Raw genomic sequence first — 13,563 nt, forward strand, 5'->3', positions numbered from 1 at the left:
TCGCCCCTCCCCGCCCCCCCCGCATCCCCTCTCCCCCTACCCCGTGCCCCTCCCCCGGCAGAGAGCCTCGGGACATTTTTTTCTTGACACTGGTGCCCCGACTTCCTAACACCTGCCTGAGGGCCGAAAACGAAGGATCTTGCTCTTCAAGGCGACTCACTCACGGGTGTCTGGGAGAAAGCCAAGGCCCCTGTGAACTGGAACTGCAGAACCAGTGGACTAGAGGCAAGCGCCAGCCTCCGCCTCTAGGGGGAAACGCGGGAGGCCGATGGGCCCAGGGCCACGGTGGGCGGGGCCAGAGCATGGTGGGCGGGGCTCGGGGCACGGTGGGCGGGGCCAAGGCCAAGTGGGTGGGGCAGGGTCACAGTGGGCAGGTCCCGGGTCACGGTGAACGCGGCCTGGTGCACAGCGGACCGACCTGTTCAGCTTCGCAGTCTGCATTCTTCACCTGGGGCAGCCACGCGGAAGCGGAGCCCAGGGTGCGCGTGCATCACTCAGCAGTTGTCGCCGGTCCTGCTGGGCATGAGGGGCCTCTGACGGGTGGCTCTGCTCTGGAATGTCAGAGTGTTGAGGCTGGGGAAGGGGGTCCTCGGAAAAAGACTTTCTCCCCCGGGACATGACTGCTTTGTCCCTTTGCACTTCACGCGAGAGCACCGTTAGGAGGGACCGCCCTCTGCCCAAAACACCTGCTGAAGAGCCTGGAACGTCCTCTGCCATCAGGACCCACCAACTACCTATTTTTATCAACGTTCTGATTTCTAAAAATGGACCTACCCCTGTGGCCTGGCAGCCGGGGATTTGGAATCGAACTAAGTGGTGCGTGCACGCTGCACCTCCTGGGCTTCAGGCTCCAGGGACACACACAGGCTCCAGATCGCCCTCTGCAGAGCCTGGGCTCCAGTGACGAGGGGGACGGAGTGGTCACTGCTTCCCCCATTGGGGAGGGGGCAGCGTCCGCCTCTGGGCCGGGACTGCGGGCATCCGAGGGGAGCAGCTACGTGCCTGCCGTGTGCCCCACTAGACTCCCAGCTCCACTTCCCCGCCTCAGCCTCCATCTGTGCCTCTGGCAGGGCCTGGGGTGTGGGCATTGCTCTCCGGGCCTGCCGTTGCCTTGGACACGCCTTGAACTGTCCCGTGACCTCCAGGTGAGATTCCAGGCTCCTGAGAAGAGGGAGCAGCCCCGTTTCCTGAGCCTTCCCCGGGGCCCTGGGGCTCTGTGCACTGGGAGAACCTGGCTAGGAGGCAGGAGTGAGGTCCACCCATGGGGCCCCGCTGCCTCCCCACACGGGCCTCCCCAGAGACCTTGGGGACGGTCTCCTCAGGGATGGGCTTGTCGCTCTGTATGTGGGCGTCAGCCACGTGAGTGTCTCCAGAGACTTCTAGAAAAGTGGTGCACAGACTCCCCTGCCCCTGCCCTGCTCCAGACTCACACAGCCAGCTCACGCTCGGAGTGACTGCTTTCACCCAGAGTTAGGTGGCTCAGACGGTAAAGAGTCTGCCTGCAGTGCAGGAGACCCAGCTTCAGTCCCTGGGTTGGGAAGATCCCCTGGAGAAGGGCATGGCTACCGACTCCAGTATTCTTGCTTGGAGAATCCCATGGACAGAGAGGCCTGGTAGGCTACAGGCCAGGGGTTTGAAAAGAGTCAGCAGGACTGAGTGACTCACTTTACTGTGTGTCAGACCATCTTTTATGTGATCTCACCCTCAGGACGCCCTGGTTTCACTGATGAGACAGCTGGGCACAGAGGAGCTGTCACCTGCCCAAGGGTGCAGTCTGTGGGCGGCAGGCCCCCCCACTACCTTGCCAGGCATGCTGGGAAAGGGCCAGGGCCTCCTGAGACCCCAGCGTCCTCGGAGCCTCTTGCTGTGAAGTCCTGACCCCCAGCTCTGCCTGGTACCCAACCCGGCTGTCTCTGGAGCGCAAGTGAGCATTTCCACGTGCCCCGCCCACCCTGGTGCCTCTAAGGATGAAACAGTGGCGTCCAGGAGTGCGGACCACCAAGCTGTCTGTGTGTGAATCAGGCCGGATGCCTGCCTGCCTGCCTGCCGCCCACCCCTAACCCCCACCGTCTGAGCCCTAAAGCCGAGGAGAAGATGAGAAAAGGTACAAATTAAATTCCCTGTGCAGCAAAGATTGGCTTTAACTGTCCCTTTGCCGTTTTAGCTAAAGTTTTGAAGACACTGAGATCCGAGGCCTGGGGGACGTGGTCCTCAGCTCTGGGCATGACCTGGGCACCTTTAGGGCTCATTACTCGTTTTTCACTTTTCTGCATGAACATCTTCAGAAATCCCAGAAGGTAAAGAGTGCCTGCTGCCCACATCGCCAACACCCAGCTGTCCTTACCTCTGCACAGCAATGTGATTCTTCTTGCTGGAAAGCTGAGCTCTGGGTCATCTGTCGGGCAGGCGGTCAGGAGCCTTGGACAGAGGGTGTGGTTTGGGAGCAGCGAGATTTGCCTGGTATCTCGGCCTCTTTGTTGTGTGACCCCGTGTTGTGCTAGTTGCTCAGCTTGTGTCCAACTCTTTGAGACCCCGTGGACTGCAGCCCTCCAGGCTCCTTTGTCCATGGGATTCTCCAGGCAGGAATACTGGAGTGGGTTGCCATGCCGCCTCTCCAGGGGATCTTAATCTTCCCGACCCAGGGATCTAACCCAGGTCTCCTGCATCGGCAGGCAGATTCTTTACCATCTGAGCCATGGGGGAGCCCTGGGCAGGTGGGTTCACCTCTCTGCACCTCGGTCTCCTCATGGGCACCATCGCCATGACAAGGCCTCACCCACGGCACAGCCGGACGAGACCGGCTCTTCTAACTCCCCCTGCCTGGCAGTTGGCACGCACACACCAAGCGCTCAACAAGCAGTGGCTTTTCTTTTCTTTTCTTTTATGAGAGAACAGATATGCGAGAGCTTTGAAAACTGCATCGGTGCCTGGGAAGGATTTGCCTGGCGGATTCTTGGAAAGCTGAGTTGCCTGGGCCTGGTTGCAGGTTGGGATCAGCTTGGAAGGAAGCGTCATCTGCTTTCCAGCAAGGCGCAGCAGCTGCCCTAGTCCTGGCAGACACACACTCAGGGGGAGGGGTCTCATCCCCACCTTAGATTCAGTTCCTGTTTCCCTTGATCGCCTCCCTGGCTTGTTGGAGAAGAACCTGAATCTCCAGCCTGTATCAGGGAGCACGTGTGTGCGCGCTTAGTCGCTCAGTCGTGTCCAGCTCTTTTGCGACCCCATAGACTGTAGCCCGCCAGGCTCCTCTGTCCTTGGGACGCTCAAGGCAAGAATACTGGCATGGGATGCCATGCCCTCCTCCAGGGGATCTTCCCGACCCAGGGATCAAACTCTGCTCAGTGCCCCCCAACAGCCCAGACCCTCCCTGGCTCGGGGGCAGCAAGAGGGGTGGACGCAGCCCAGCTCACTCAAGGGCAGGTGGTTGAGGGTGGCACGTCTGGGAGTCTGGGCTGCAGGCCTGCCCTGGGAAGGAGGCGTTTCAGCCTCAGGGCACCCTCTCATCCGGCAGACTCATGCAGGGGTGGCATTCTTCACCATGGACCATGAGGGATGGAGGGGATTGAGAGACTGCAGGAGAAGGTGTGATCCGCTGCAGAGCCCGGCCCTTAAAGACCTCCTGTCAGGGCTTGGAGTGCGGCTTCGGAGGAAAGGCCGCTTGTCACCGCGTGGTGCCTTGGCTGCTCCTCGGAGCCAGGCGTGGCCCAAGGTTTGCAGCGCCGGAGCCCTCGGTGGGGCTGAGAGGACTGGTGAGTGTGGCGCGGCGTCTGGACGGAACAGCCCGCCCTCCCCGCTTCCTTCTCCTGCCACAGTGCTCGCTGAGCAGCCGTCAGGCATCGAGGGGAGGCCGGGCTCTGGCAGCTGCGACCTGGGGCTCTTTGCTCCAGTGCTTGCACGTGGACACACGTCTCCTCCAGAAGCAAAACAAAGAGACGGTAAGGGACCAAAGCAACAGCAACACGCTCGTGCGCACAGTGTGCGCAACTCACGGACAGGCTGCGAAAAGACCAAAAGCCCGTGGCCGCTTCTGGACAACCAGCAGCCAAAGAAGCAGGGTATACTGCGCATGGCCCCTGCATTCAGCATCACCGCAGGGGTGGGCAAGCCTCCTAACCACCCCTCTGGGCCAAACCCTGGCCACAGCCCTGCTCAGCCCGTGTAAGGAACCAGCTCAACTCCCTCAGCGAGCAAGCAAGGGGAGCTGTTTGTTCTTGCCTCCCTCTGCTGCAGCAGGGGCCCCATAAAGCCCTGCCTGAATTTCTTGTCTGGCCTCTGATCAATTTCTATTGATTGGAGAAGGCCAAGAACCCTGGTTGGTATCAGACTCAATCCTTAACATCACCCTGTGAATTAATCTTGTTCATTTATTTTACAGATGCCTCCTGAGTCCCAGACGCTGTGCCAAGGGATAGGGGTCCTGCCCTCATGGGGCATGAGGGCAACAGTAAGGATGCAACCAGCCCCGAGTACAGGCCCAGCCAAGGCCCTGTCTGGGCGTATGTCAGAGCTGAGCAGAAGGCCGAGCTTGGACAAAATACAGGGACTCAGCCCAGAGATGGCCGATGTCCAGCCCCACAGTGCTTTGGAACCAGCCCTGGAGGAGGGGTGGGCACCCCACCTGGCCACCCACCAGGGTGGACCCTGGACCCTCTCGCCCGTCCCCAGCTCACAGGTGGGAGGGGGCGCTGTCAGGGGCCCCAGGCTGTTGCATGCACTGAGTGAAATCCAGTCCAAGAGGACCCCGTGCCAGGCACGCGAGTCGCCCACAGGTGTTGAACGTCACTGGCCAAGACTGGTGTCCCCGGCGGCCATCAAGGTGGTGTTTCCCTGGAGGCCTGATGGAGGCGGGCCGTACCCCAGGACAATCCCTCGAGGCCGCCAGGGTCTGCGTAACTCACCAGGGGCCGGTCTCTCCCCAGGGTCACTCCAGGGCTCTGGCTGGGCCGCGTCTGGGTCTTCACTGCAGTGACTTTCGAGAGACAAAAAATGGAGCTGCTAACATTTGCAGCGATCGTTTCTAACAGCATTAGACATCGCTAATTAAAATGACTCATGCTGCTTCAGACTGAGTCAAATCAATCATTTTTTAGCAAATCAAAGGCCGTTCTTTCCTCAGCAGCTTTGGGGAGCAGATGAGCAGTAGGGCGAGGGGAGGTTGCCCAGGCGTCTCCTCCGCGGGGCCGGGGGCACGCAGCCAGAGCGGAGCTCCTCCAGGCAGATGGACGTCCTAAGCCTGGGCTCAGAGGGTCTCCCAGAGGCCTTGTCCAGGCACATTCACCACTTTGCATCTCAGTTCTGTCTTTTCCTAACTGACTCTGAAGTATAACGAGTATTTACTGCACCCCCCTTTGTGCCAAGTGGGAGAGACTGTGGCGAATGAACAGGACGCTTTGGGCAATGGGATGGGAAAGGCGGGGGCGGGGGGGGGGGGCCCGCGAAAGAGACAATGACGGGGTAAAGCAGTCGTTTCCCAGAGTGTTCAGAGTGCGGGAGACGTGTCGGGCTGACGTGGAAGTGGGGCTGGCTGGAGGGTGACTGTGGGTGGCGGGGCCCCTGGAGAGGGGGTGGGAGTGGGGGCTTTGCGCCATCAGGGGAGGGTGCAGGCCAGAGCAGGCGTGCAGTGGCCGGGGAGCTTCCAGAGCTCCACCTGCCATTCTCTGGGTCTGGGCGGAGGAGCACAGCTCTTCCTCGTGGTCCAGGCAAGAGTGCTGGCAGCCGGAGAGAGGAGGATCATGGTGGGATGTGTCCCAGAGGTGGGCCAAAAGGTTAGGAGATGCAAAGATGTGGCTGGGGAGGAGACGACTGGACGGAGCAGGCAGCAGGGCCGTCTCCAGGTGGAGGCCTCTCGGGGAGTGGGCTGCAGAGAACAGCTGAGATGGAGCGCCTCGGCAAGGTCCGGAACCGACACGCAGGAGGAAAGAGCGAACCCCCATGGACAGAGAAGCCTGGTGGGCTACAGTCCATGGGATCTCAGAGAGTCAGACATGACTGAGCGCGCATGCGCACGCGCGCACACACACACACGCACACACACACACACACACACACGGAGTCACCAGTCTACGGATGGTGTCCAGAAGCTGGAGGCCACTTTTGGTCACCTGCGGCCAGAAGGTCAAGAGGGGAGAGGAGTGGGGAAAGCCGCATCGAGGCAATGAGGGGGAGCCTGCACGGTGAAAGGGAAACCGAGAGCCTGCCTCGGGAAGGGGGTGACCAGAAAGGCTGCGGCAGACGCCTGTGGCTGGGGCGCTCACGGGGCGGTCCTGAGGGCCTTATCAAGGTCGGTGTGAACAGTGGCGGAGATGGAAACCGAGTTGTAGCCACTGTGCATCTGAGCAGCACGCCTAAGGCAGGAGCGGGCTCCGCAGCCGGTGAGAGCCCCACCTGGCTGGGCCGTGCACTGCCTGTGCCTCTCTGGGCGGGAGTCAGAGCCCTGAGCTCGACTCCCAGATGCTCAGAGTGGGGAGCTGCGAGATGCAGACGGGGGGACAAACTCCATCTACTAGAGCCTGGTAGGGCTTCCCAGAGGAGGTGATATTAGTGGAGGCGTGGAGTCTGCGGGCACTTTCCAGCTCAAGAACAGGGAGGGTGGGAGGCAGGCGCAGCCGTGCAGTGGTCTGGGCTCTGCTTCCACAGCTCTGCCTGCAGTTCTGCTGGGCTGGGCTTTGGGGGCTGGGCAGGGGAGCACAGCTCTTCCTGGTGGTCCAGGCAAGAGTGCTGGCAGGAGGAGAGAGGAGGATCAAGATGGGATGTGTCCCAGAGGTGGGCTGAAGGATTAGGAGATGCAAGAATTAGGAGAGCAAGGCAGAGAAGGTTCTGGAGAGATGGGGGATGAGCACTCCTGGAGCTGAAGTGGAAGAGTGAGCTGGCCTAGGGGGACTTTGGACGCCTTGCTGAGCACTTTAACTGTAAATAAGTGCACAAGCCCAGCACTGCTAGGGCACCACCAGGTCTGCTAGACAACATGCATTAAATGTTTTCGTGCATTTTAAGATAATATGTATTCATTATGGGAAAATCAGAAAATACGCTGGTGAACTGAATAATGGCCCCCAAGATGGCAGTGTCCTAATCCTCCAGACCTGTGAATCCCAGAACCTGTGAATCCTGGCAAAAGCTGGAAAAAGAAAAGAAACAGATCCGCTTCAGCCTCCCCAAGGAACCAGCCCTGCTGATGCCTTGATTTTAGACTTCTGACCTCCAGACATTGAAAGAATGGATCTGCATCGGTTTAAGCCACTGTACTTAATGATTGCTCACAGCAGCAATAGGAAATAACACAAACATCAAAATGTAGCGGGAATGATCATGGAAAGTATGGTGGCCACTGCTTACTTTCCACCCAGAAAGAGGCTGAGTGCCGAAGAATTGGTGCTTTCAAACTGTGGTGCTGGAAAAGTTTCTTGAGAGTCCCTTGGACCGCAAGGAGATCAAACCAGTCAATCCCAAAGGAAATCAACCCTGAATATTCATTGGAAGGACTGTTGCTGAAGCTGAAGCTCCAATACTTTAGCAACCTGGTGTGAAGAGCTGACTCATTGGAAAGGACCCTGATGCTGGGAAAGATTGAAGGCAGGAGGAGAAGGGGACGACAGAGGAAGGGATGGTTGGATGGCATCACTGACTCAATGGACAAGAGTTTGAGCAAACTCCAGGAGATAGTGGAGGACAGAAAAGCCTGGCCTGCTGCAGCCCATGGGGTTGCGAAGAGTCAGACACAACCAAGCAACTGAACAACATGCCTCCCACCTAGTCTTCCGCCTCACAGAGCTCTATATCTTGCATTTTCCACTGAACTTTACAATGAGCATGTCTGCCATGTTATTGATGTTGTTTTTGTAGTGGCTTCTCAGCATTACTAGATTTTTAAAGCAAAAGAACAACACGATCTGTGAAAATTAATAAAGGGAAATCTCACTAAAATGGAGCTCTCATGAATATACCACTCAGTGTAGATACAGATCCCAGCAGGACGGAGGAGCCTGGTGGGCTGCAGTCCATGGGGTCGCTAAGAGTTGGGCATGACTGAGCGACTTCCCTTTCGCTTTTCACTTTCATGAACTGGAGAAGGAAATGGCAACCCACTCCAGTATTCTTGGCCTGGAGAATCCCAGCGACAGGGAGCCTGATGGGCTGCCGTCTATGGGGTCGCACAGAGTCGGACACGACTGAAGCAACTTAGCAGCAGCAGCCGCAGCAGAGACCTACCTTGAGTCTCCAACAGGAAGAAAGTTACTCAACTACCCAGCAGGGAAAGGAAGATTTTCTCCCCACCTGGCAACAGCTCAGCCAATGAGCGACCAGCACAGCACAGCCAATGAAAAGCCACCACACTTCCAACTTCCAATTTCCTCTAATGGACTCTTTGTTTAGAACAACCCTCCCACTTCCCCTTCTCTTCTAAGAGTTTTCTTTCCTTTGCCAAATTTGCATGTGGTTTGCCATAGATTGCATGGCCCAAATTGAAATTCTTTACCTGTCCTGAATAATTCCTTTTTGCTGATAAAATAACTGGCTTTTTATTGTTTTAGGTTAACAATTCAAACTACCCTTTGGAAGGAAATCTCTGGCACCTAGCCCCCAATCCCAGAAGCTTGAGCAACTCTTAATAGACCTTCAGGGCTGGCCTGGGATCCCTGACAAGAGTGTTAGTTCCAGTATGATACCCCAGCCCCACATGTGTTTATTTTCCACTCACAGGAAGCCCCACCCCGCTTCCTGTTGGGAGGCAGCCTTCTCTGGGCAGAGACTCAGGGGCATATGTACCTCCCCTCGTGTCCCTTTACCCATGGCTTCCAAAGTCAACATGCTGGAAGGGGATACAGAAACGGAGGGTGAACTGAGCCAGGGGAGGTGCTGGGAAGGAATAAGGTCAAGAAAGAAAAGAAAAATAGTCACTCAGTCATTGTGACCCCATGGACTGTAATGCACCCGGCTCCTCTGTCCATGAAATTCTCCAGACAAGAATACTGGAGTGGGTTGCCATTTCCTCCTCCAGGGGATCGTCTCAACCCAGGGATCGAACCCGGGCCTCCCACATTGCAGGTGGATTCTTTACCATCTGAGCCACCAGGGAGGCCCCTAATAAAGTCAGAGAGGTTCTAACTGGAGAATTTTATGGCCCTGCATGGGGAAAGCTCATCACCACTGCAAACTCCCAAGCCCATGGCCACTCCTGAGGCTGCAGAGCCTGGGAGGCAGTACTGGCCAGTGACCCCAGGAGCCGAGAAGACACCTGCCTAAAGTCCAGGGATGCCCCTGGGGCATGTTGGAGCACCCACATGTAAGCAGAATGTGGTGGGGGAAGGAGCTGGCTGTCCAGCAGGGGACAGGGTGCAGCACTTGAGACCCTGGGAACCGAGGAAGGAAAGACCTCAACAAAGCCTTTGATCTGGAGCGGGGCCCTCTGTTGGAGGGGAAGGTGTCCTGGGATAAATGGTGCCCTCCTGGGACCTGTGAATGAAACCTTATAGGTGGGAGTCCCGGGATTTTTATAGATGTCACTAAGCTAAGAGTCTCGAAATGAAGTCACCCAGGATTACCCCAGTGGGCCCTAAACCCAAAGGCGAATGTCCTTATGAGTGACGTAGCGGGGAGACTCAGCGGGGAGAGGAGAGGAGAGGACGGAGCAGAGGCAGGGGTGGTGCGCCGGCAGCCAAGGAGGCCTGGGCCTCCAGGAGCTGAGGGCGGTGGGAGACCCTCCCCTGCTTTCAGACGTCTGGCCTCCAGGACTGGGAGAGAATCAAGCTCTGCTGCCCTGAGTCACCCAGCTGTGGCTCTCTGTCACGGCAGTCACAGGCCGCTACTATGGGGGTGGGGAGGGAAGTAAGCTGATGCTGGAGGCAGTGGGCGTCTCCCGAAGGCTCTAGAAAAGCTCCTGGGAAGAGCACCAGCACGGTTTCTTTCTGCTTTCACCACCCTGCCTGGCCCCGGGGGTCTCTGCTGTGGGTTCCGCTGAATGGGGCGGGGTGGGTGGCCGTATTCAAAGCTCACTGGAGAGCTGTGTGTGGACGGTAGGGCACAGGGCCAGCCCAGAGGGTGTCCTGGTCTGAGAGCCAGGCCGAGGCTCAGAGGGAAGCAGTCAGCCCCTCTCTTTCCAGAGACCCCTCCAGGGGTGAAACTAGAGCCCTTTGGGTTGTGCCAGCCCCCAGCGCAGCGGACTTGCTTTCAAACTCTGGGAATGTTACAACCAAGGAAATGATTTCCCAGGAGAAGCTTCCGGTCTGGCAACATACTAAATAATTTGTTGTTTTGAAACTTCTGCAAGATTTACTTGATTAAAAAACCATCAACTATAGTTTTGAATCCATACACTCGAGGAACATTCTTGAAGAGTCCAGCTTATTAAGATGGAGAAATGGACTTTGCAGAGCATCTCGGATGACACCCCCACCCCCGCCCAACGTTCAGTGAGCCACATGGCTCAACTCAGAATGGCCGTGTGGGACAGACCTGAGATTAATTTTTCATGGGGCGTTGGACTGTAAATGATTTTTCTATTTACTTATGTAACTCGTACATAAAAGATGACGGCATTTAATCAAATACAGACCAACTGCAAATTATGCTGGATAAACAGTGTGAAAAAATTCAATATGCTATTGACCATTTATATATACACGCACACATATATATTATTGATATATATTTAAGAGTAGCAATCTACCTCACACTGGTAACCCTGCCTGAATAGTTTTACACTTTCCAGGCCTTTGCTTGTGGTTCCGAGAGTCTCAGATGCCATTGCCCCCGAGCGGCTGCTGTAGCAGGCTTGCTTTCCATCCCGTCCCCACCAACATCTGTGCCACCAAGGTTCTGGGAAGACCACGAGCTCCTTTAAAAAGACGCACTTTTATACTCTTTGCCCCTCTAGCCTCTAACACAGAGCATCTCAACTGGGGCAACTTTGGCCCCCAAGAGGCGTCGGGCAATGCTTGGAGGTATTTGTGGTTGTCACAGTTTCTGCGGGCATCCAGTGGGTAGACGCCAGGGATGTAGCCAAGCAGAGAACTGACTTGTCCAAAGATGTCAGTAGCGCTAAAGGAGAAGCCCAGGTCTGAGGCTGCAGCTAACTTGGTCTGTGGGCGGGGAGTGACGCCCGCGGCTGCGCGGCTGCTCTGCTGCTCCCTGGAGCGCCTGCTGGCTTCTTTCTTAGCAAATGGCCCGGTCTCCTGGAAGACAAGCCCCAGGACCACTTTCAGGACGACGCCTCCCCGCACCAGGGTGCCCAGGGCCCCACAAGCCCCAGATTAGAGCACTAACCTAGAGCACGTGCTAGCTTCTCAGTGGATCGTGAAGCCGCTGCGCACGTCGACTCCATCTTGTTCTTTCTGTTCCCGAGCAGCTGCACAAGGCCCCAGAGCCTAGTTTGCTCTGAATAAATGTTTGCTGGGTAGCTGGCTGGCTGGCTGGCTGGCTGAGTGGATAGTGGATGGATATGAGGGTGAACGGATGGATGGGTAGAGGGTGGACGGTTGGGCGGTGGGGTGTTGGGAAGATGAAGGGATGGGTGGATAAATGAATGGAGGGAAGGATGGACAGGGATGAGTGGGGGATGGACAGATGGACGGGGGATGGAGGAGTGAACAGACAGGCAGGAGGCCTGGCTGCAGGCCTGTCTGCCACCAGCTGGCTGTTTGCCTCTTGAAAGGTCAGAAGTCTGCACACTGAACAGCTCTGAACAGCCTGAGTAGCCTGTCTAGAGAGGGCAGCGCTTTCTTTACCAGGAGCGCTGGGAGGTCCTGAGAACCGCACGGAGGTGGCCTCTGGGATGTGCTGGGAACACGCTGGACGCCTGAGGGAAGTGTTCAAAGAGATAAAATACAGGATTCCTCTTTAACTTGGATTATTTTTGATCCGATAAATAACTTTACCTTTTTAGAGTAAGTTTATCTTAAATGTTATGGGACACACTTATACTAAAGTAGTACTCACTGTTTATCTGAAATTCAAATTTAAGTGGGCTTGCTGTATTTTTATTTGTACTTCTATTTGGGGACCCTACCTGGGAGGGAAAGTTGTGTGTGTTTTTCTCCTTCACAAATGCTGTGAGGTTCTGGTGCAAAGTTTGAACACTGCTGGCAGAAAAGACCTTAAGGACCCTCGTGTAAGCCCCTGGGGTTTCTGGGGGTGGCAGAGGGGCTGCCACCTCCCGTGCGTCCCCCGGGCAGGACACACAGCAACAGGGAAACTGTGCTCCCGGCCGGCCCGCCCCGCGCTGCGCTGTCCTGCTTCAAGGCCCTTTTCACGGTCAGGCCAGCCCTCTAGCCCTCCTTGGTCTGGCCTTTTGGGGACGATTCCAGGCCCCCTTCCCTGTGGTCAGTCCCGGCTCTGCTTTGAGATGACAGATAAAGTCATTAACTGCAAAGCAAACAGCAAGAACCCATCGCAAACTCATGTTTGTTTGTGGATTTGTCTGCATCCTGGGAAGCCTGGCAGAGAAGGGTTTGGAGAGCTCACGGGTCCTGCAGACAGCTCCAGCAGAGGGCCCAGGCAGGGCAGGGGCTGCCTGAGGACGCAGACACAGCCAGCGGAGGCACTCAGCCTGAGGCTGTCCTCAGTCACGCCTGAGCCTCCGCCCCCTCCACCTGAGACCTCGAGACCCCAGGGCAGCGCCTGGATTTCTGGGATCAAAGCTTTACCAGATCTTACCTATCCCCTGACCCTTCATTAACTCCTTGTGGCCCCCTCCCCACACCTGCCAGGTGCTGGGAGACTCCTCCTCTGGGCCCCTGACCCTCGGGAGACAGACGGGGGTAGGCTGGAGCATGACTCAGCTTGAGGGCGTTGGGGGGCTTCCCCTGGGAGGGGGCTTCTATGTTGAGTCCGGAAAAGCTTCTGAGTGGCAGCGAGAGGGAGGTGTCAGAGTCTCAGTGAGACCTGCTCGTGGGGGGCAGGGAGAAGGCCCAGTCTCAGGGTGGAGAAGCTGGAGGCCCAGCGGGGCCGGAGGAAGAAGTGACCCCCTGCTTTCTGTCTTGCGGGCCAGGTGCAAGGGCACCGTTCCCTGGATCACAGGAGTCTGGGAGGGCAGCACTCGGGAGAAATGCTCTGGACACGGCGGGTCTGAGATACCAGTGGGACAGCCAGAGGGACCATCCGGGAGTGTGAGACGCCACCCCACCACGCCCAGCTTCGGGCCCCAGCCCCCGGCCACGCTTTTTGTTGACCCCATGCTCCAGGGGCTTCCAGCGTGAGGCCAGGGTGGGGAGCATGGATGCATGGCTGAGGCTGGCCCACAGTGACCACAGCCAGACAGACGCCCGCAGACCGCCCGGCCCTTCCTCCTCAGGGTCACGGAGAGACGGTGCAGGGCCTGAGTCTCCCTGGGCCTCCTGCTGGCTGTGGGCCGCTCCAGCCAAGGTGACCCTCCCTCTGGGCCGCCCAAGCACAGATGCATGCCCTCACTGCAGGGGTCCGGCCCCGCGATGCCCCCTTCCTGGCCTGGCAGCCGCGCTCTCCCTGGGCGGCAGTCCAGCACTCAGGGTGGTGGCAGCTGGCACCCTCAGCGTGGGTTTAACTCCACCTCTGACTCCAGGACTTCATGGTCCTTCTCTGCCGAGGTGA

At 57.4% G+C, this 13,563-nt stretch overlaps 1 long non-coding RNA gene across 1 annotated transcript; it reads left to right on the forward strand.

Moving 5' to 3' along the window:
• The first annotated feature begins 401 nt into the window (after nt 1–401).
• LOC120852219 lies at nt 402–5,063 on the forward strand. The gene is made up of 3 exons (XR_005718505.1): nt 402–1,145; nt 1,709–2,104; nt 4,376–5,063. It is a non-coding gene; the product is annotated as an uncharacterized LOC120852219 (long non-coding RNA).
• Nucleotides 5,064–13,563: the final 8,500 nt, after the last annotated feature.

This window comes from Oryx dammah, unplaced genomic scaffold, assembly GCF_014754425.2.
Source record: "Oryx dammah isolate SB20612 unplaced genomic scaffold, SCBI_Odam_1.1 HiC_scaffold_25, whole genome shotgun sequence".
Taxonomy (NCBI): domain Eukaryota; kingdom Metazoa; phylum Chordata; class Mammalia; order Artiodactyla; family Bovidae; genus Oryx; species Oryx dammah.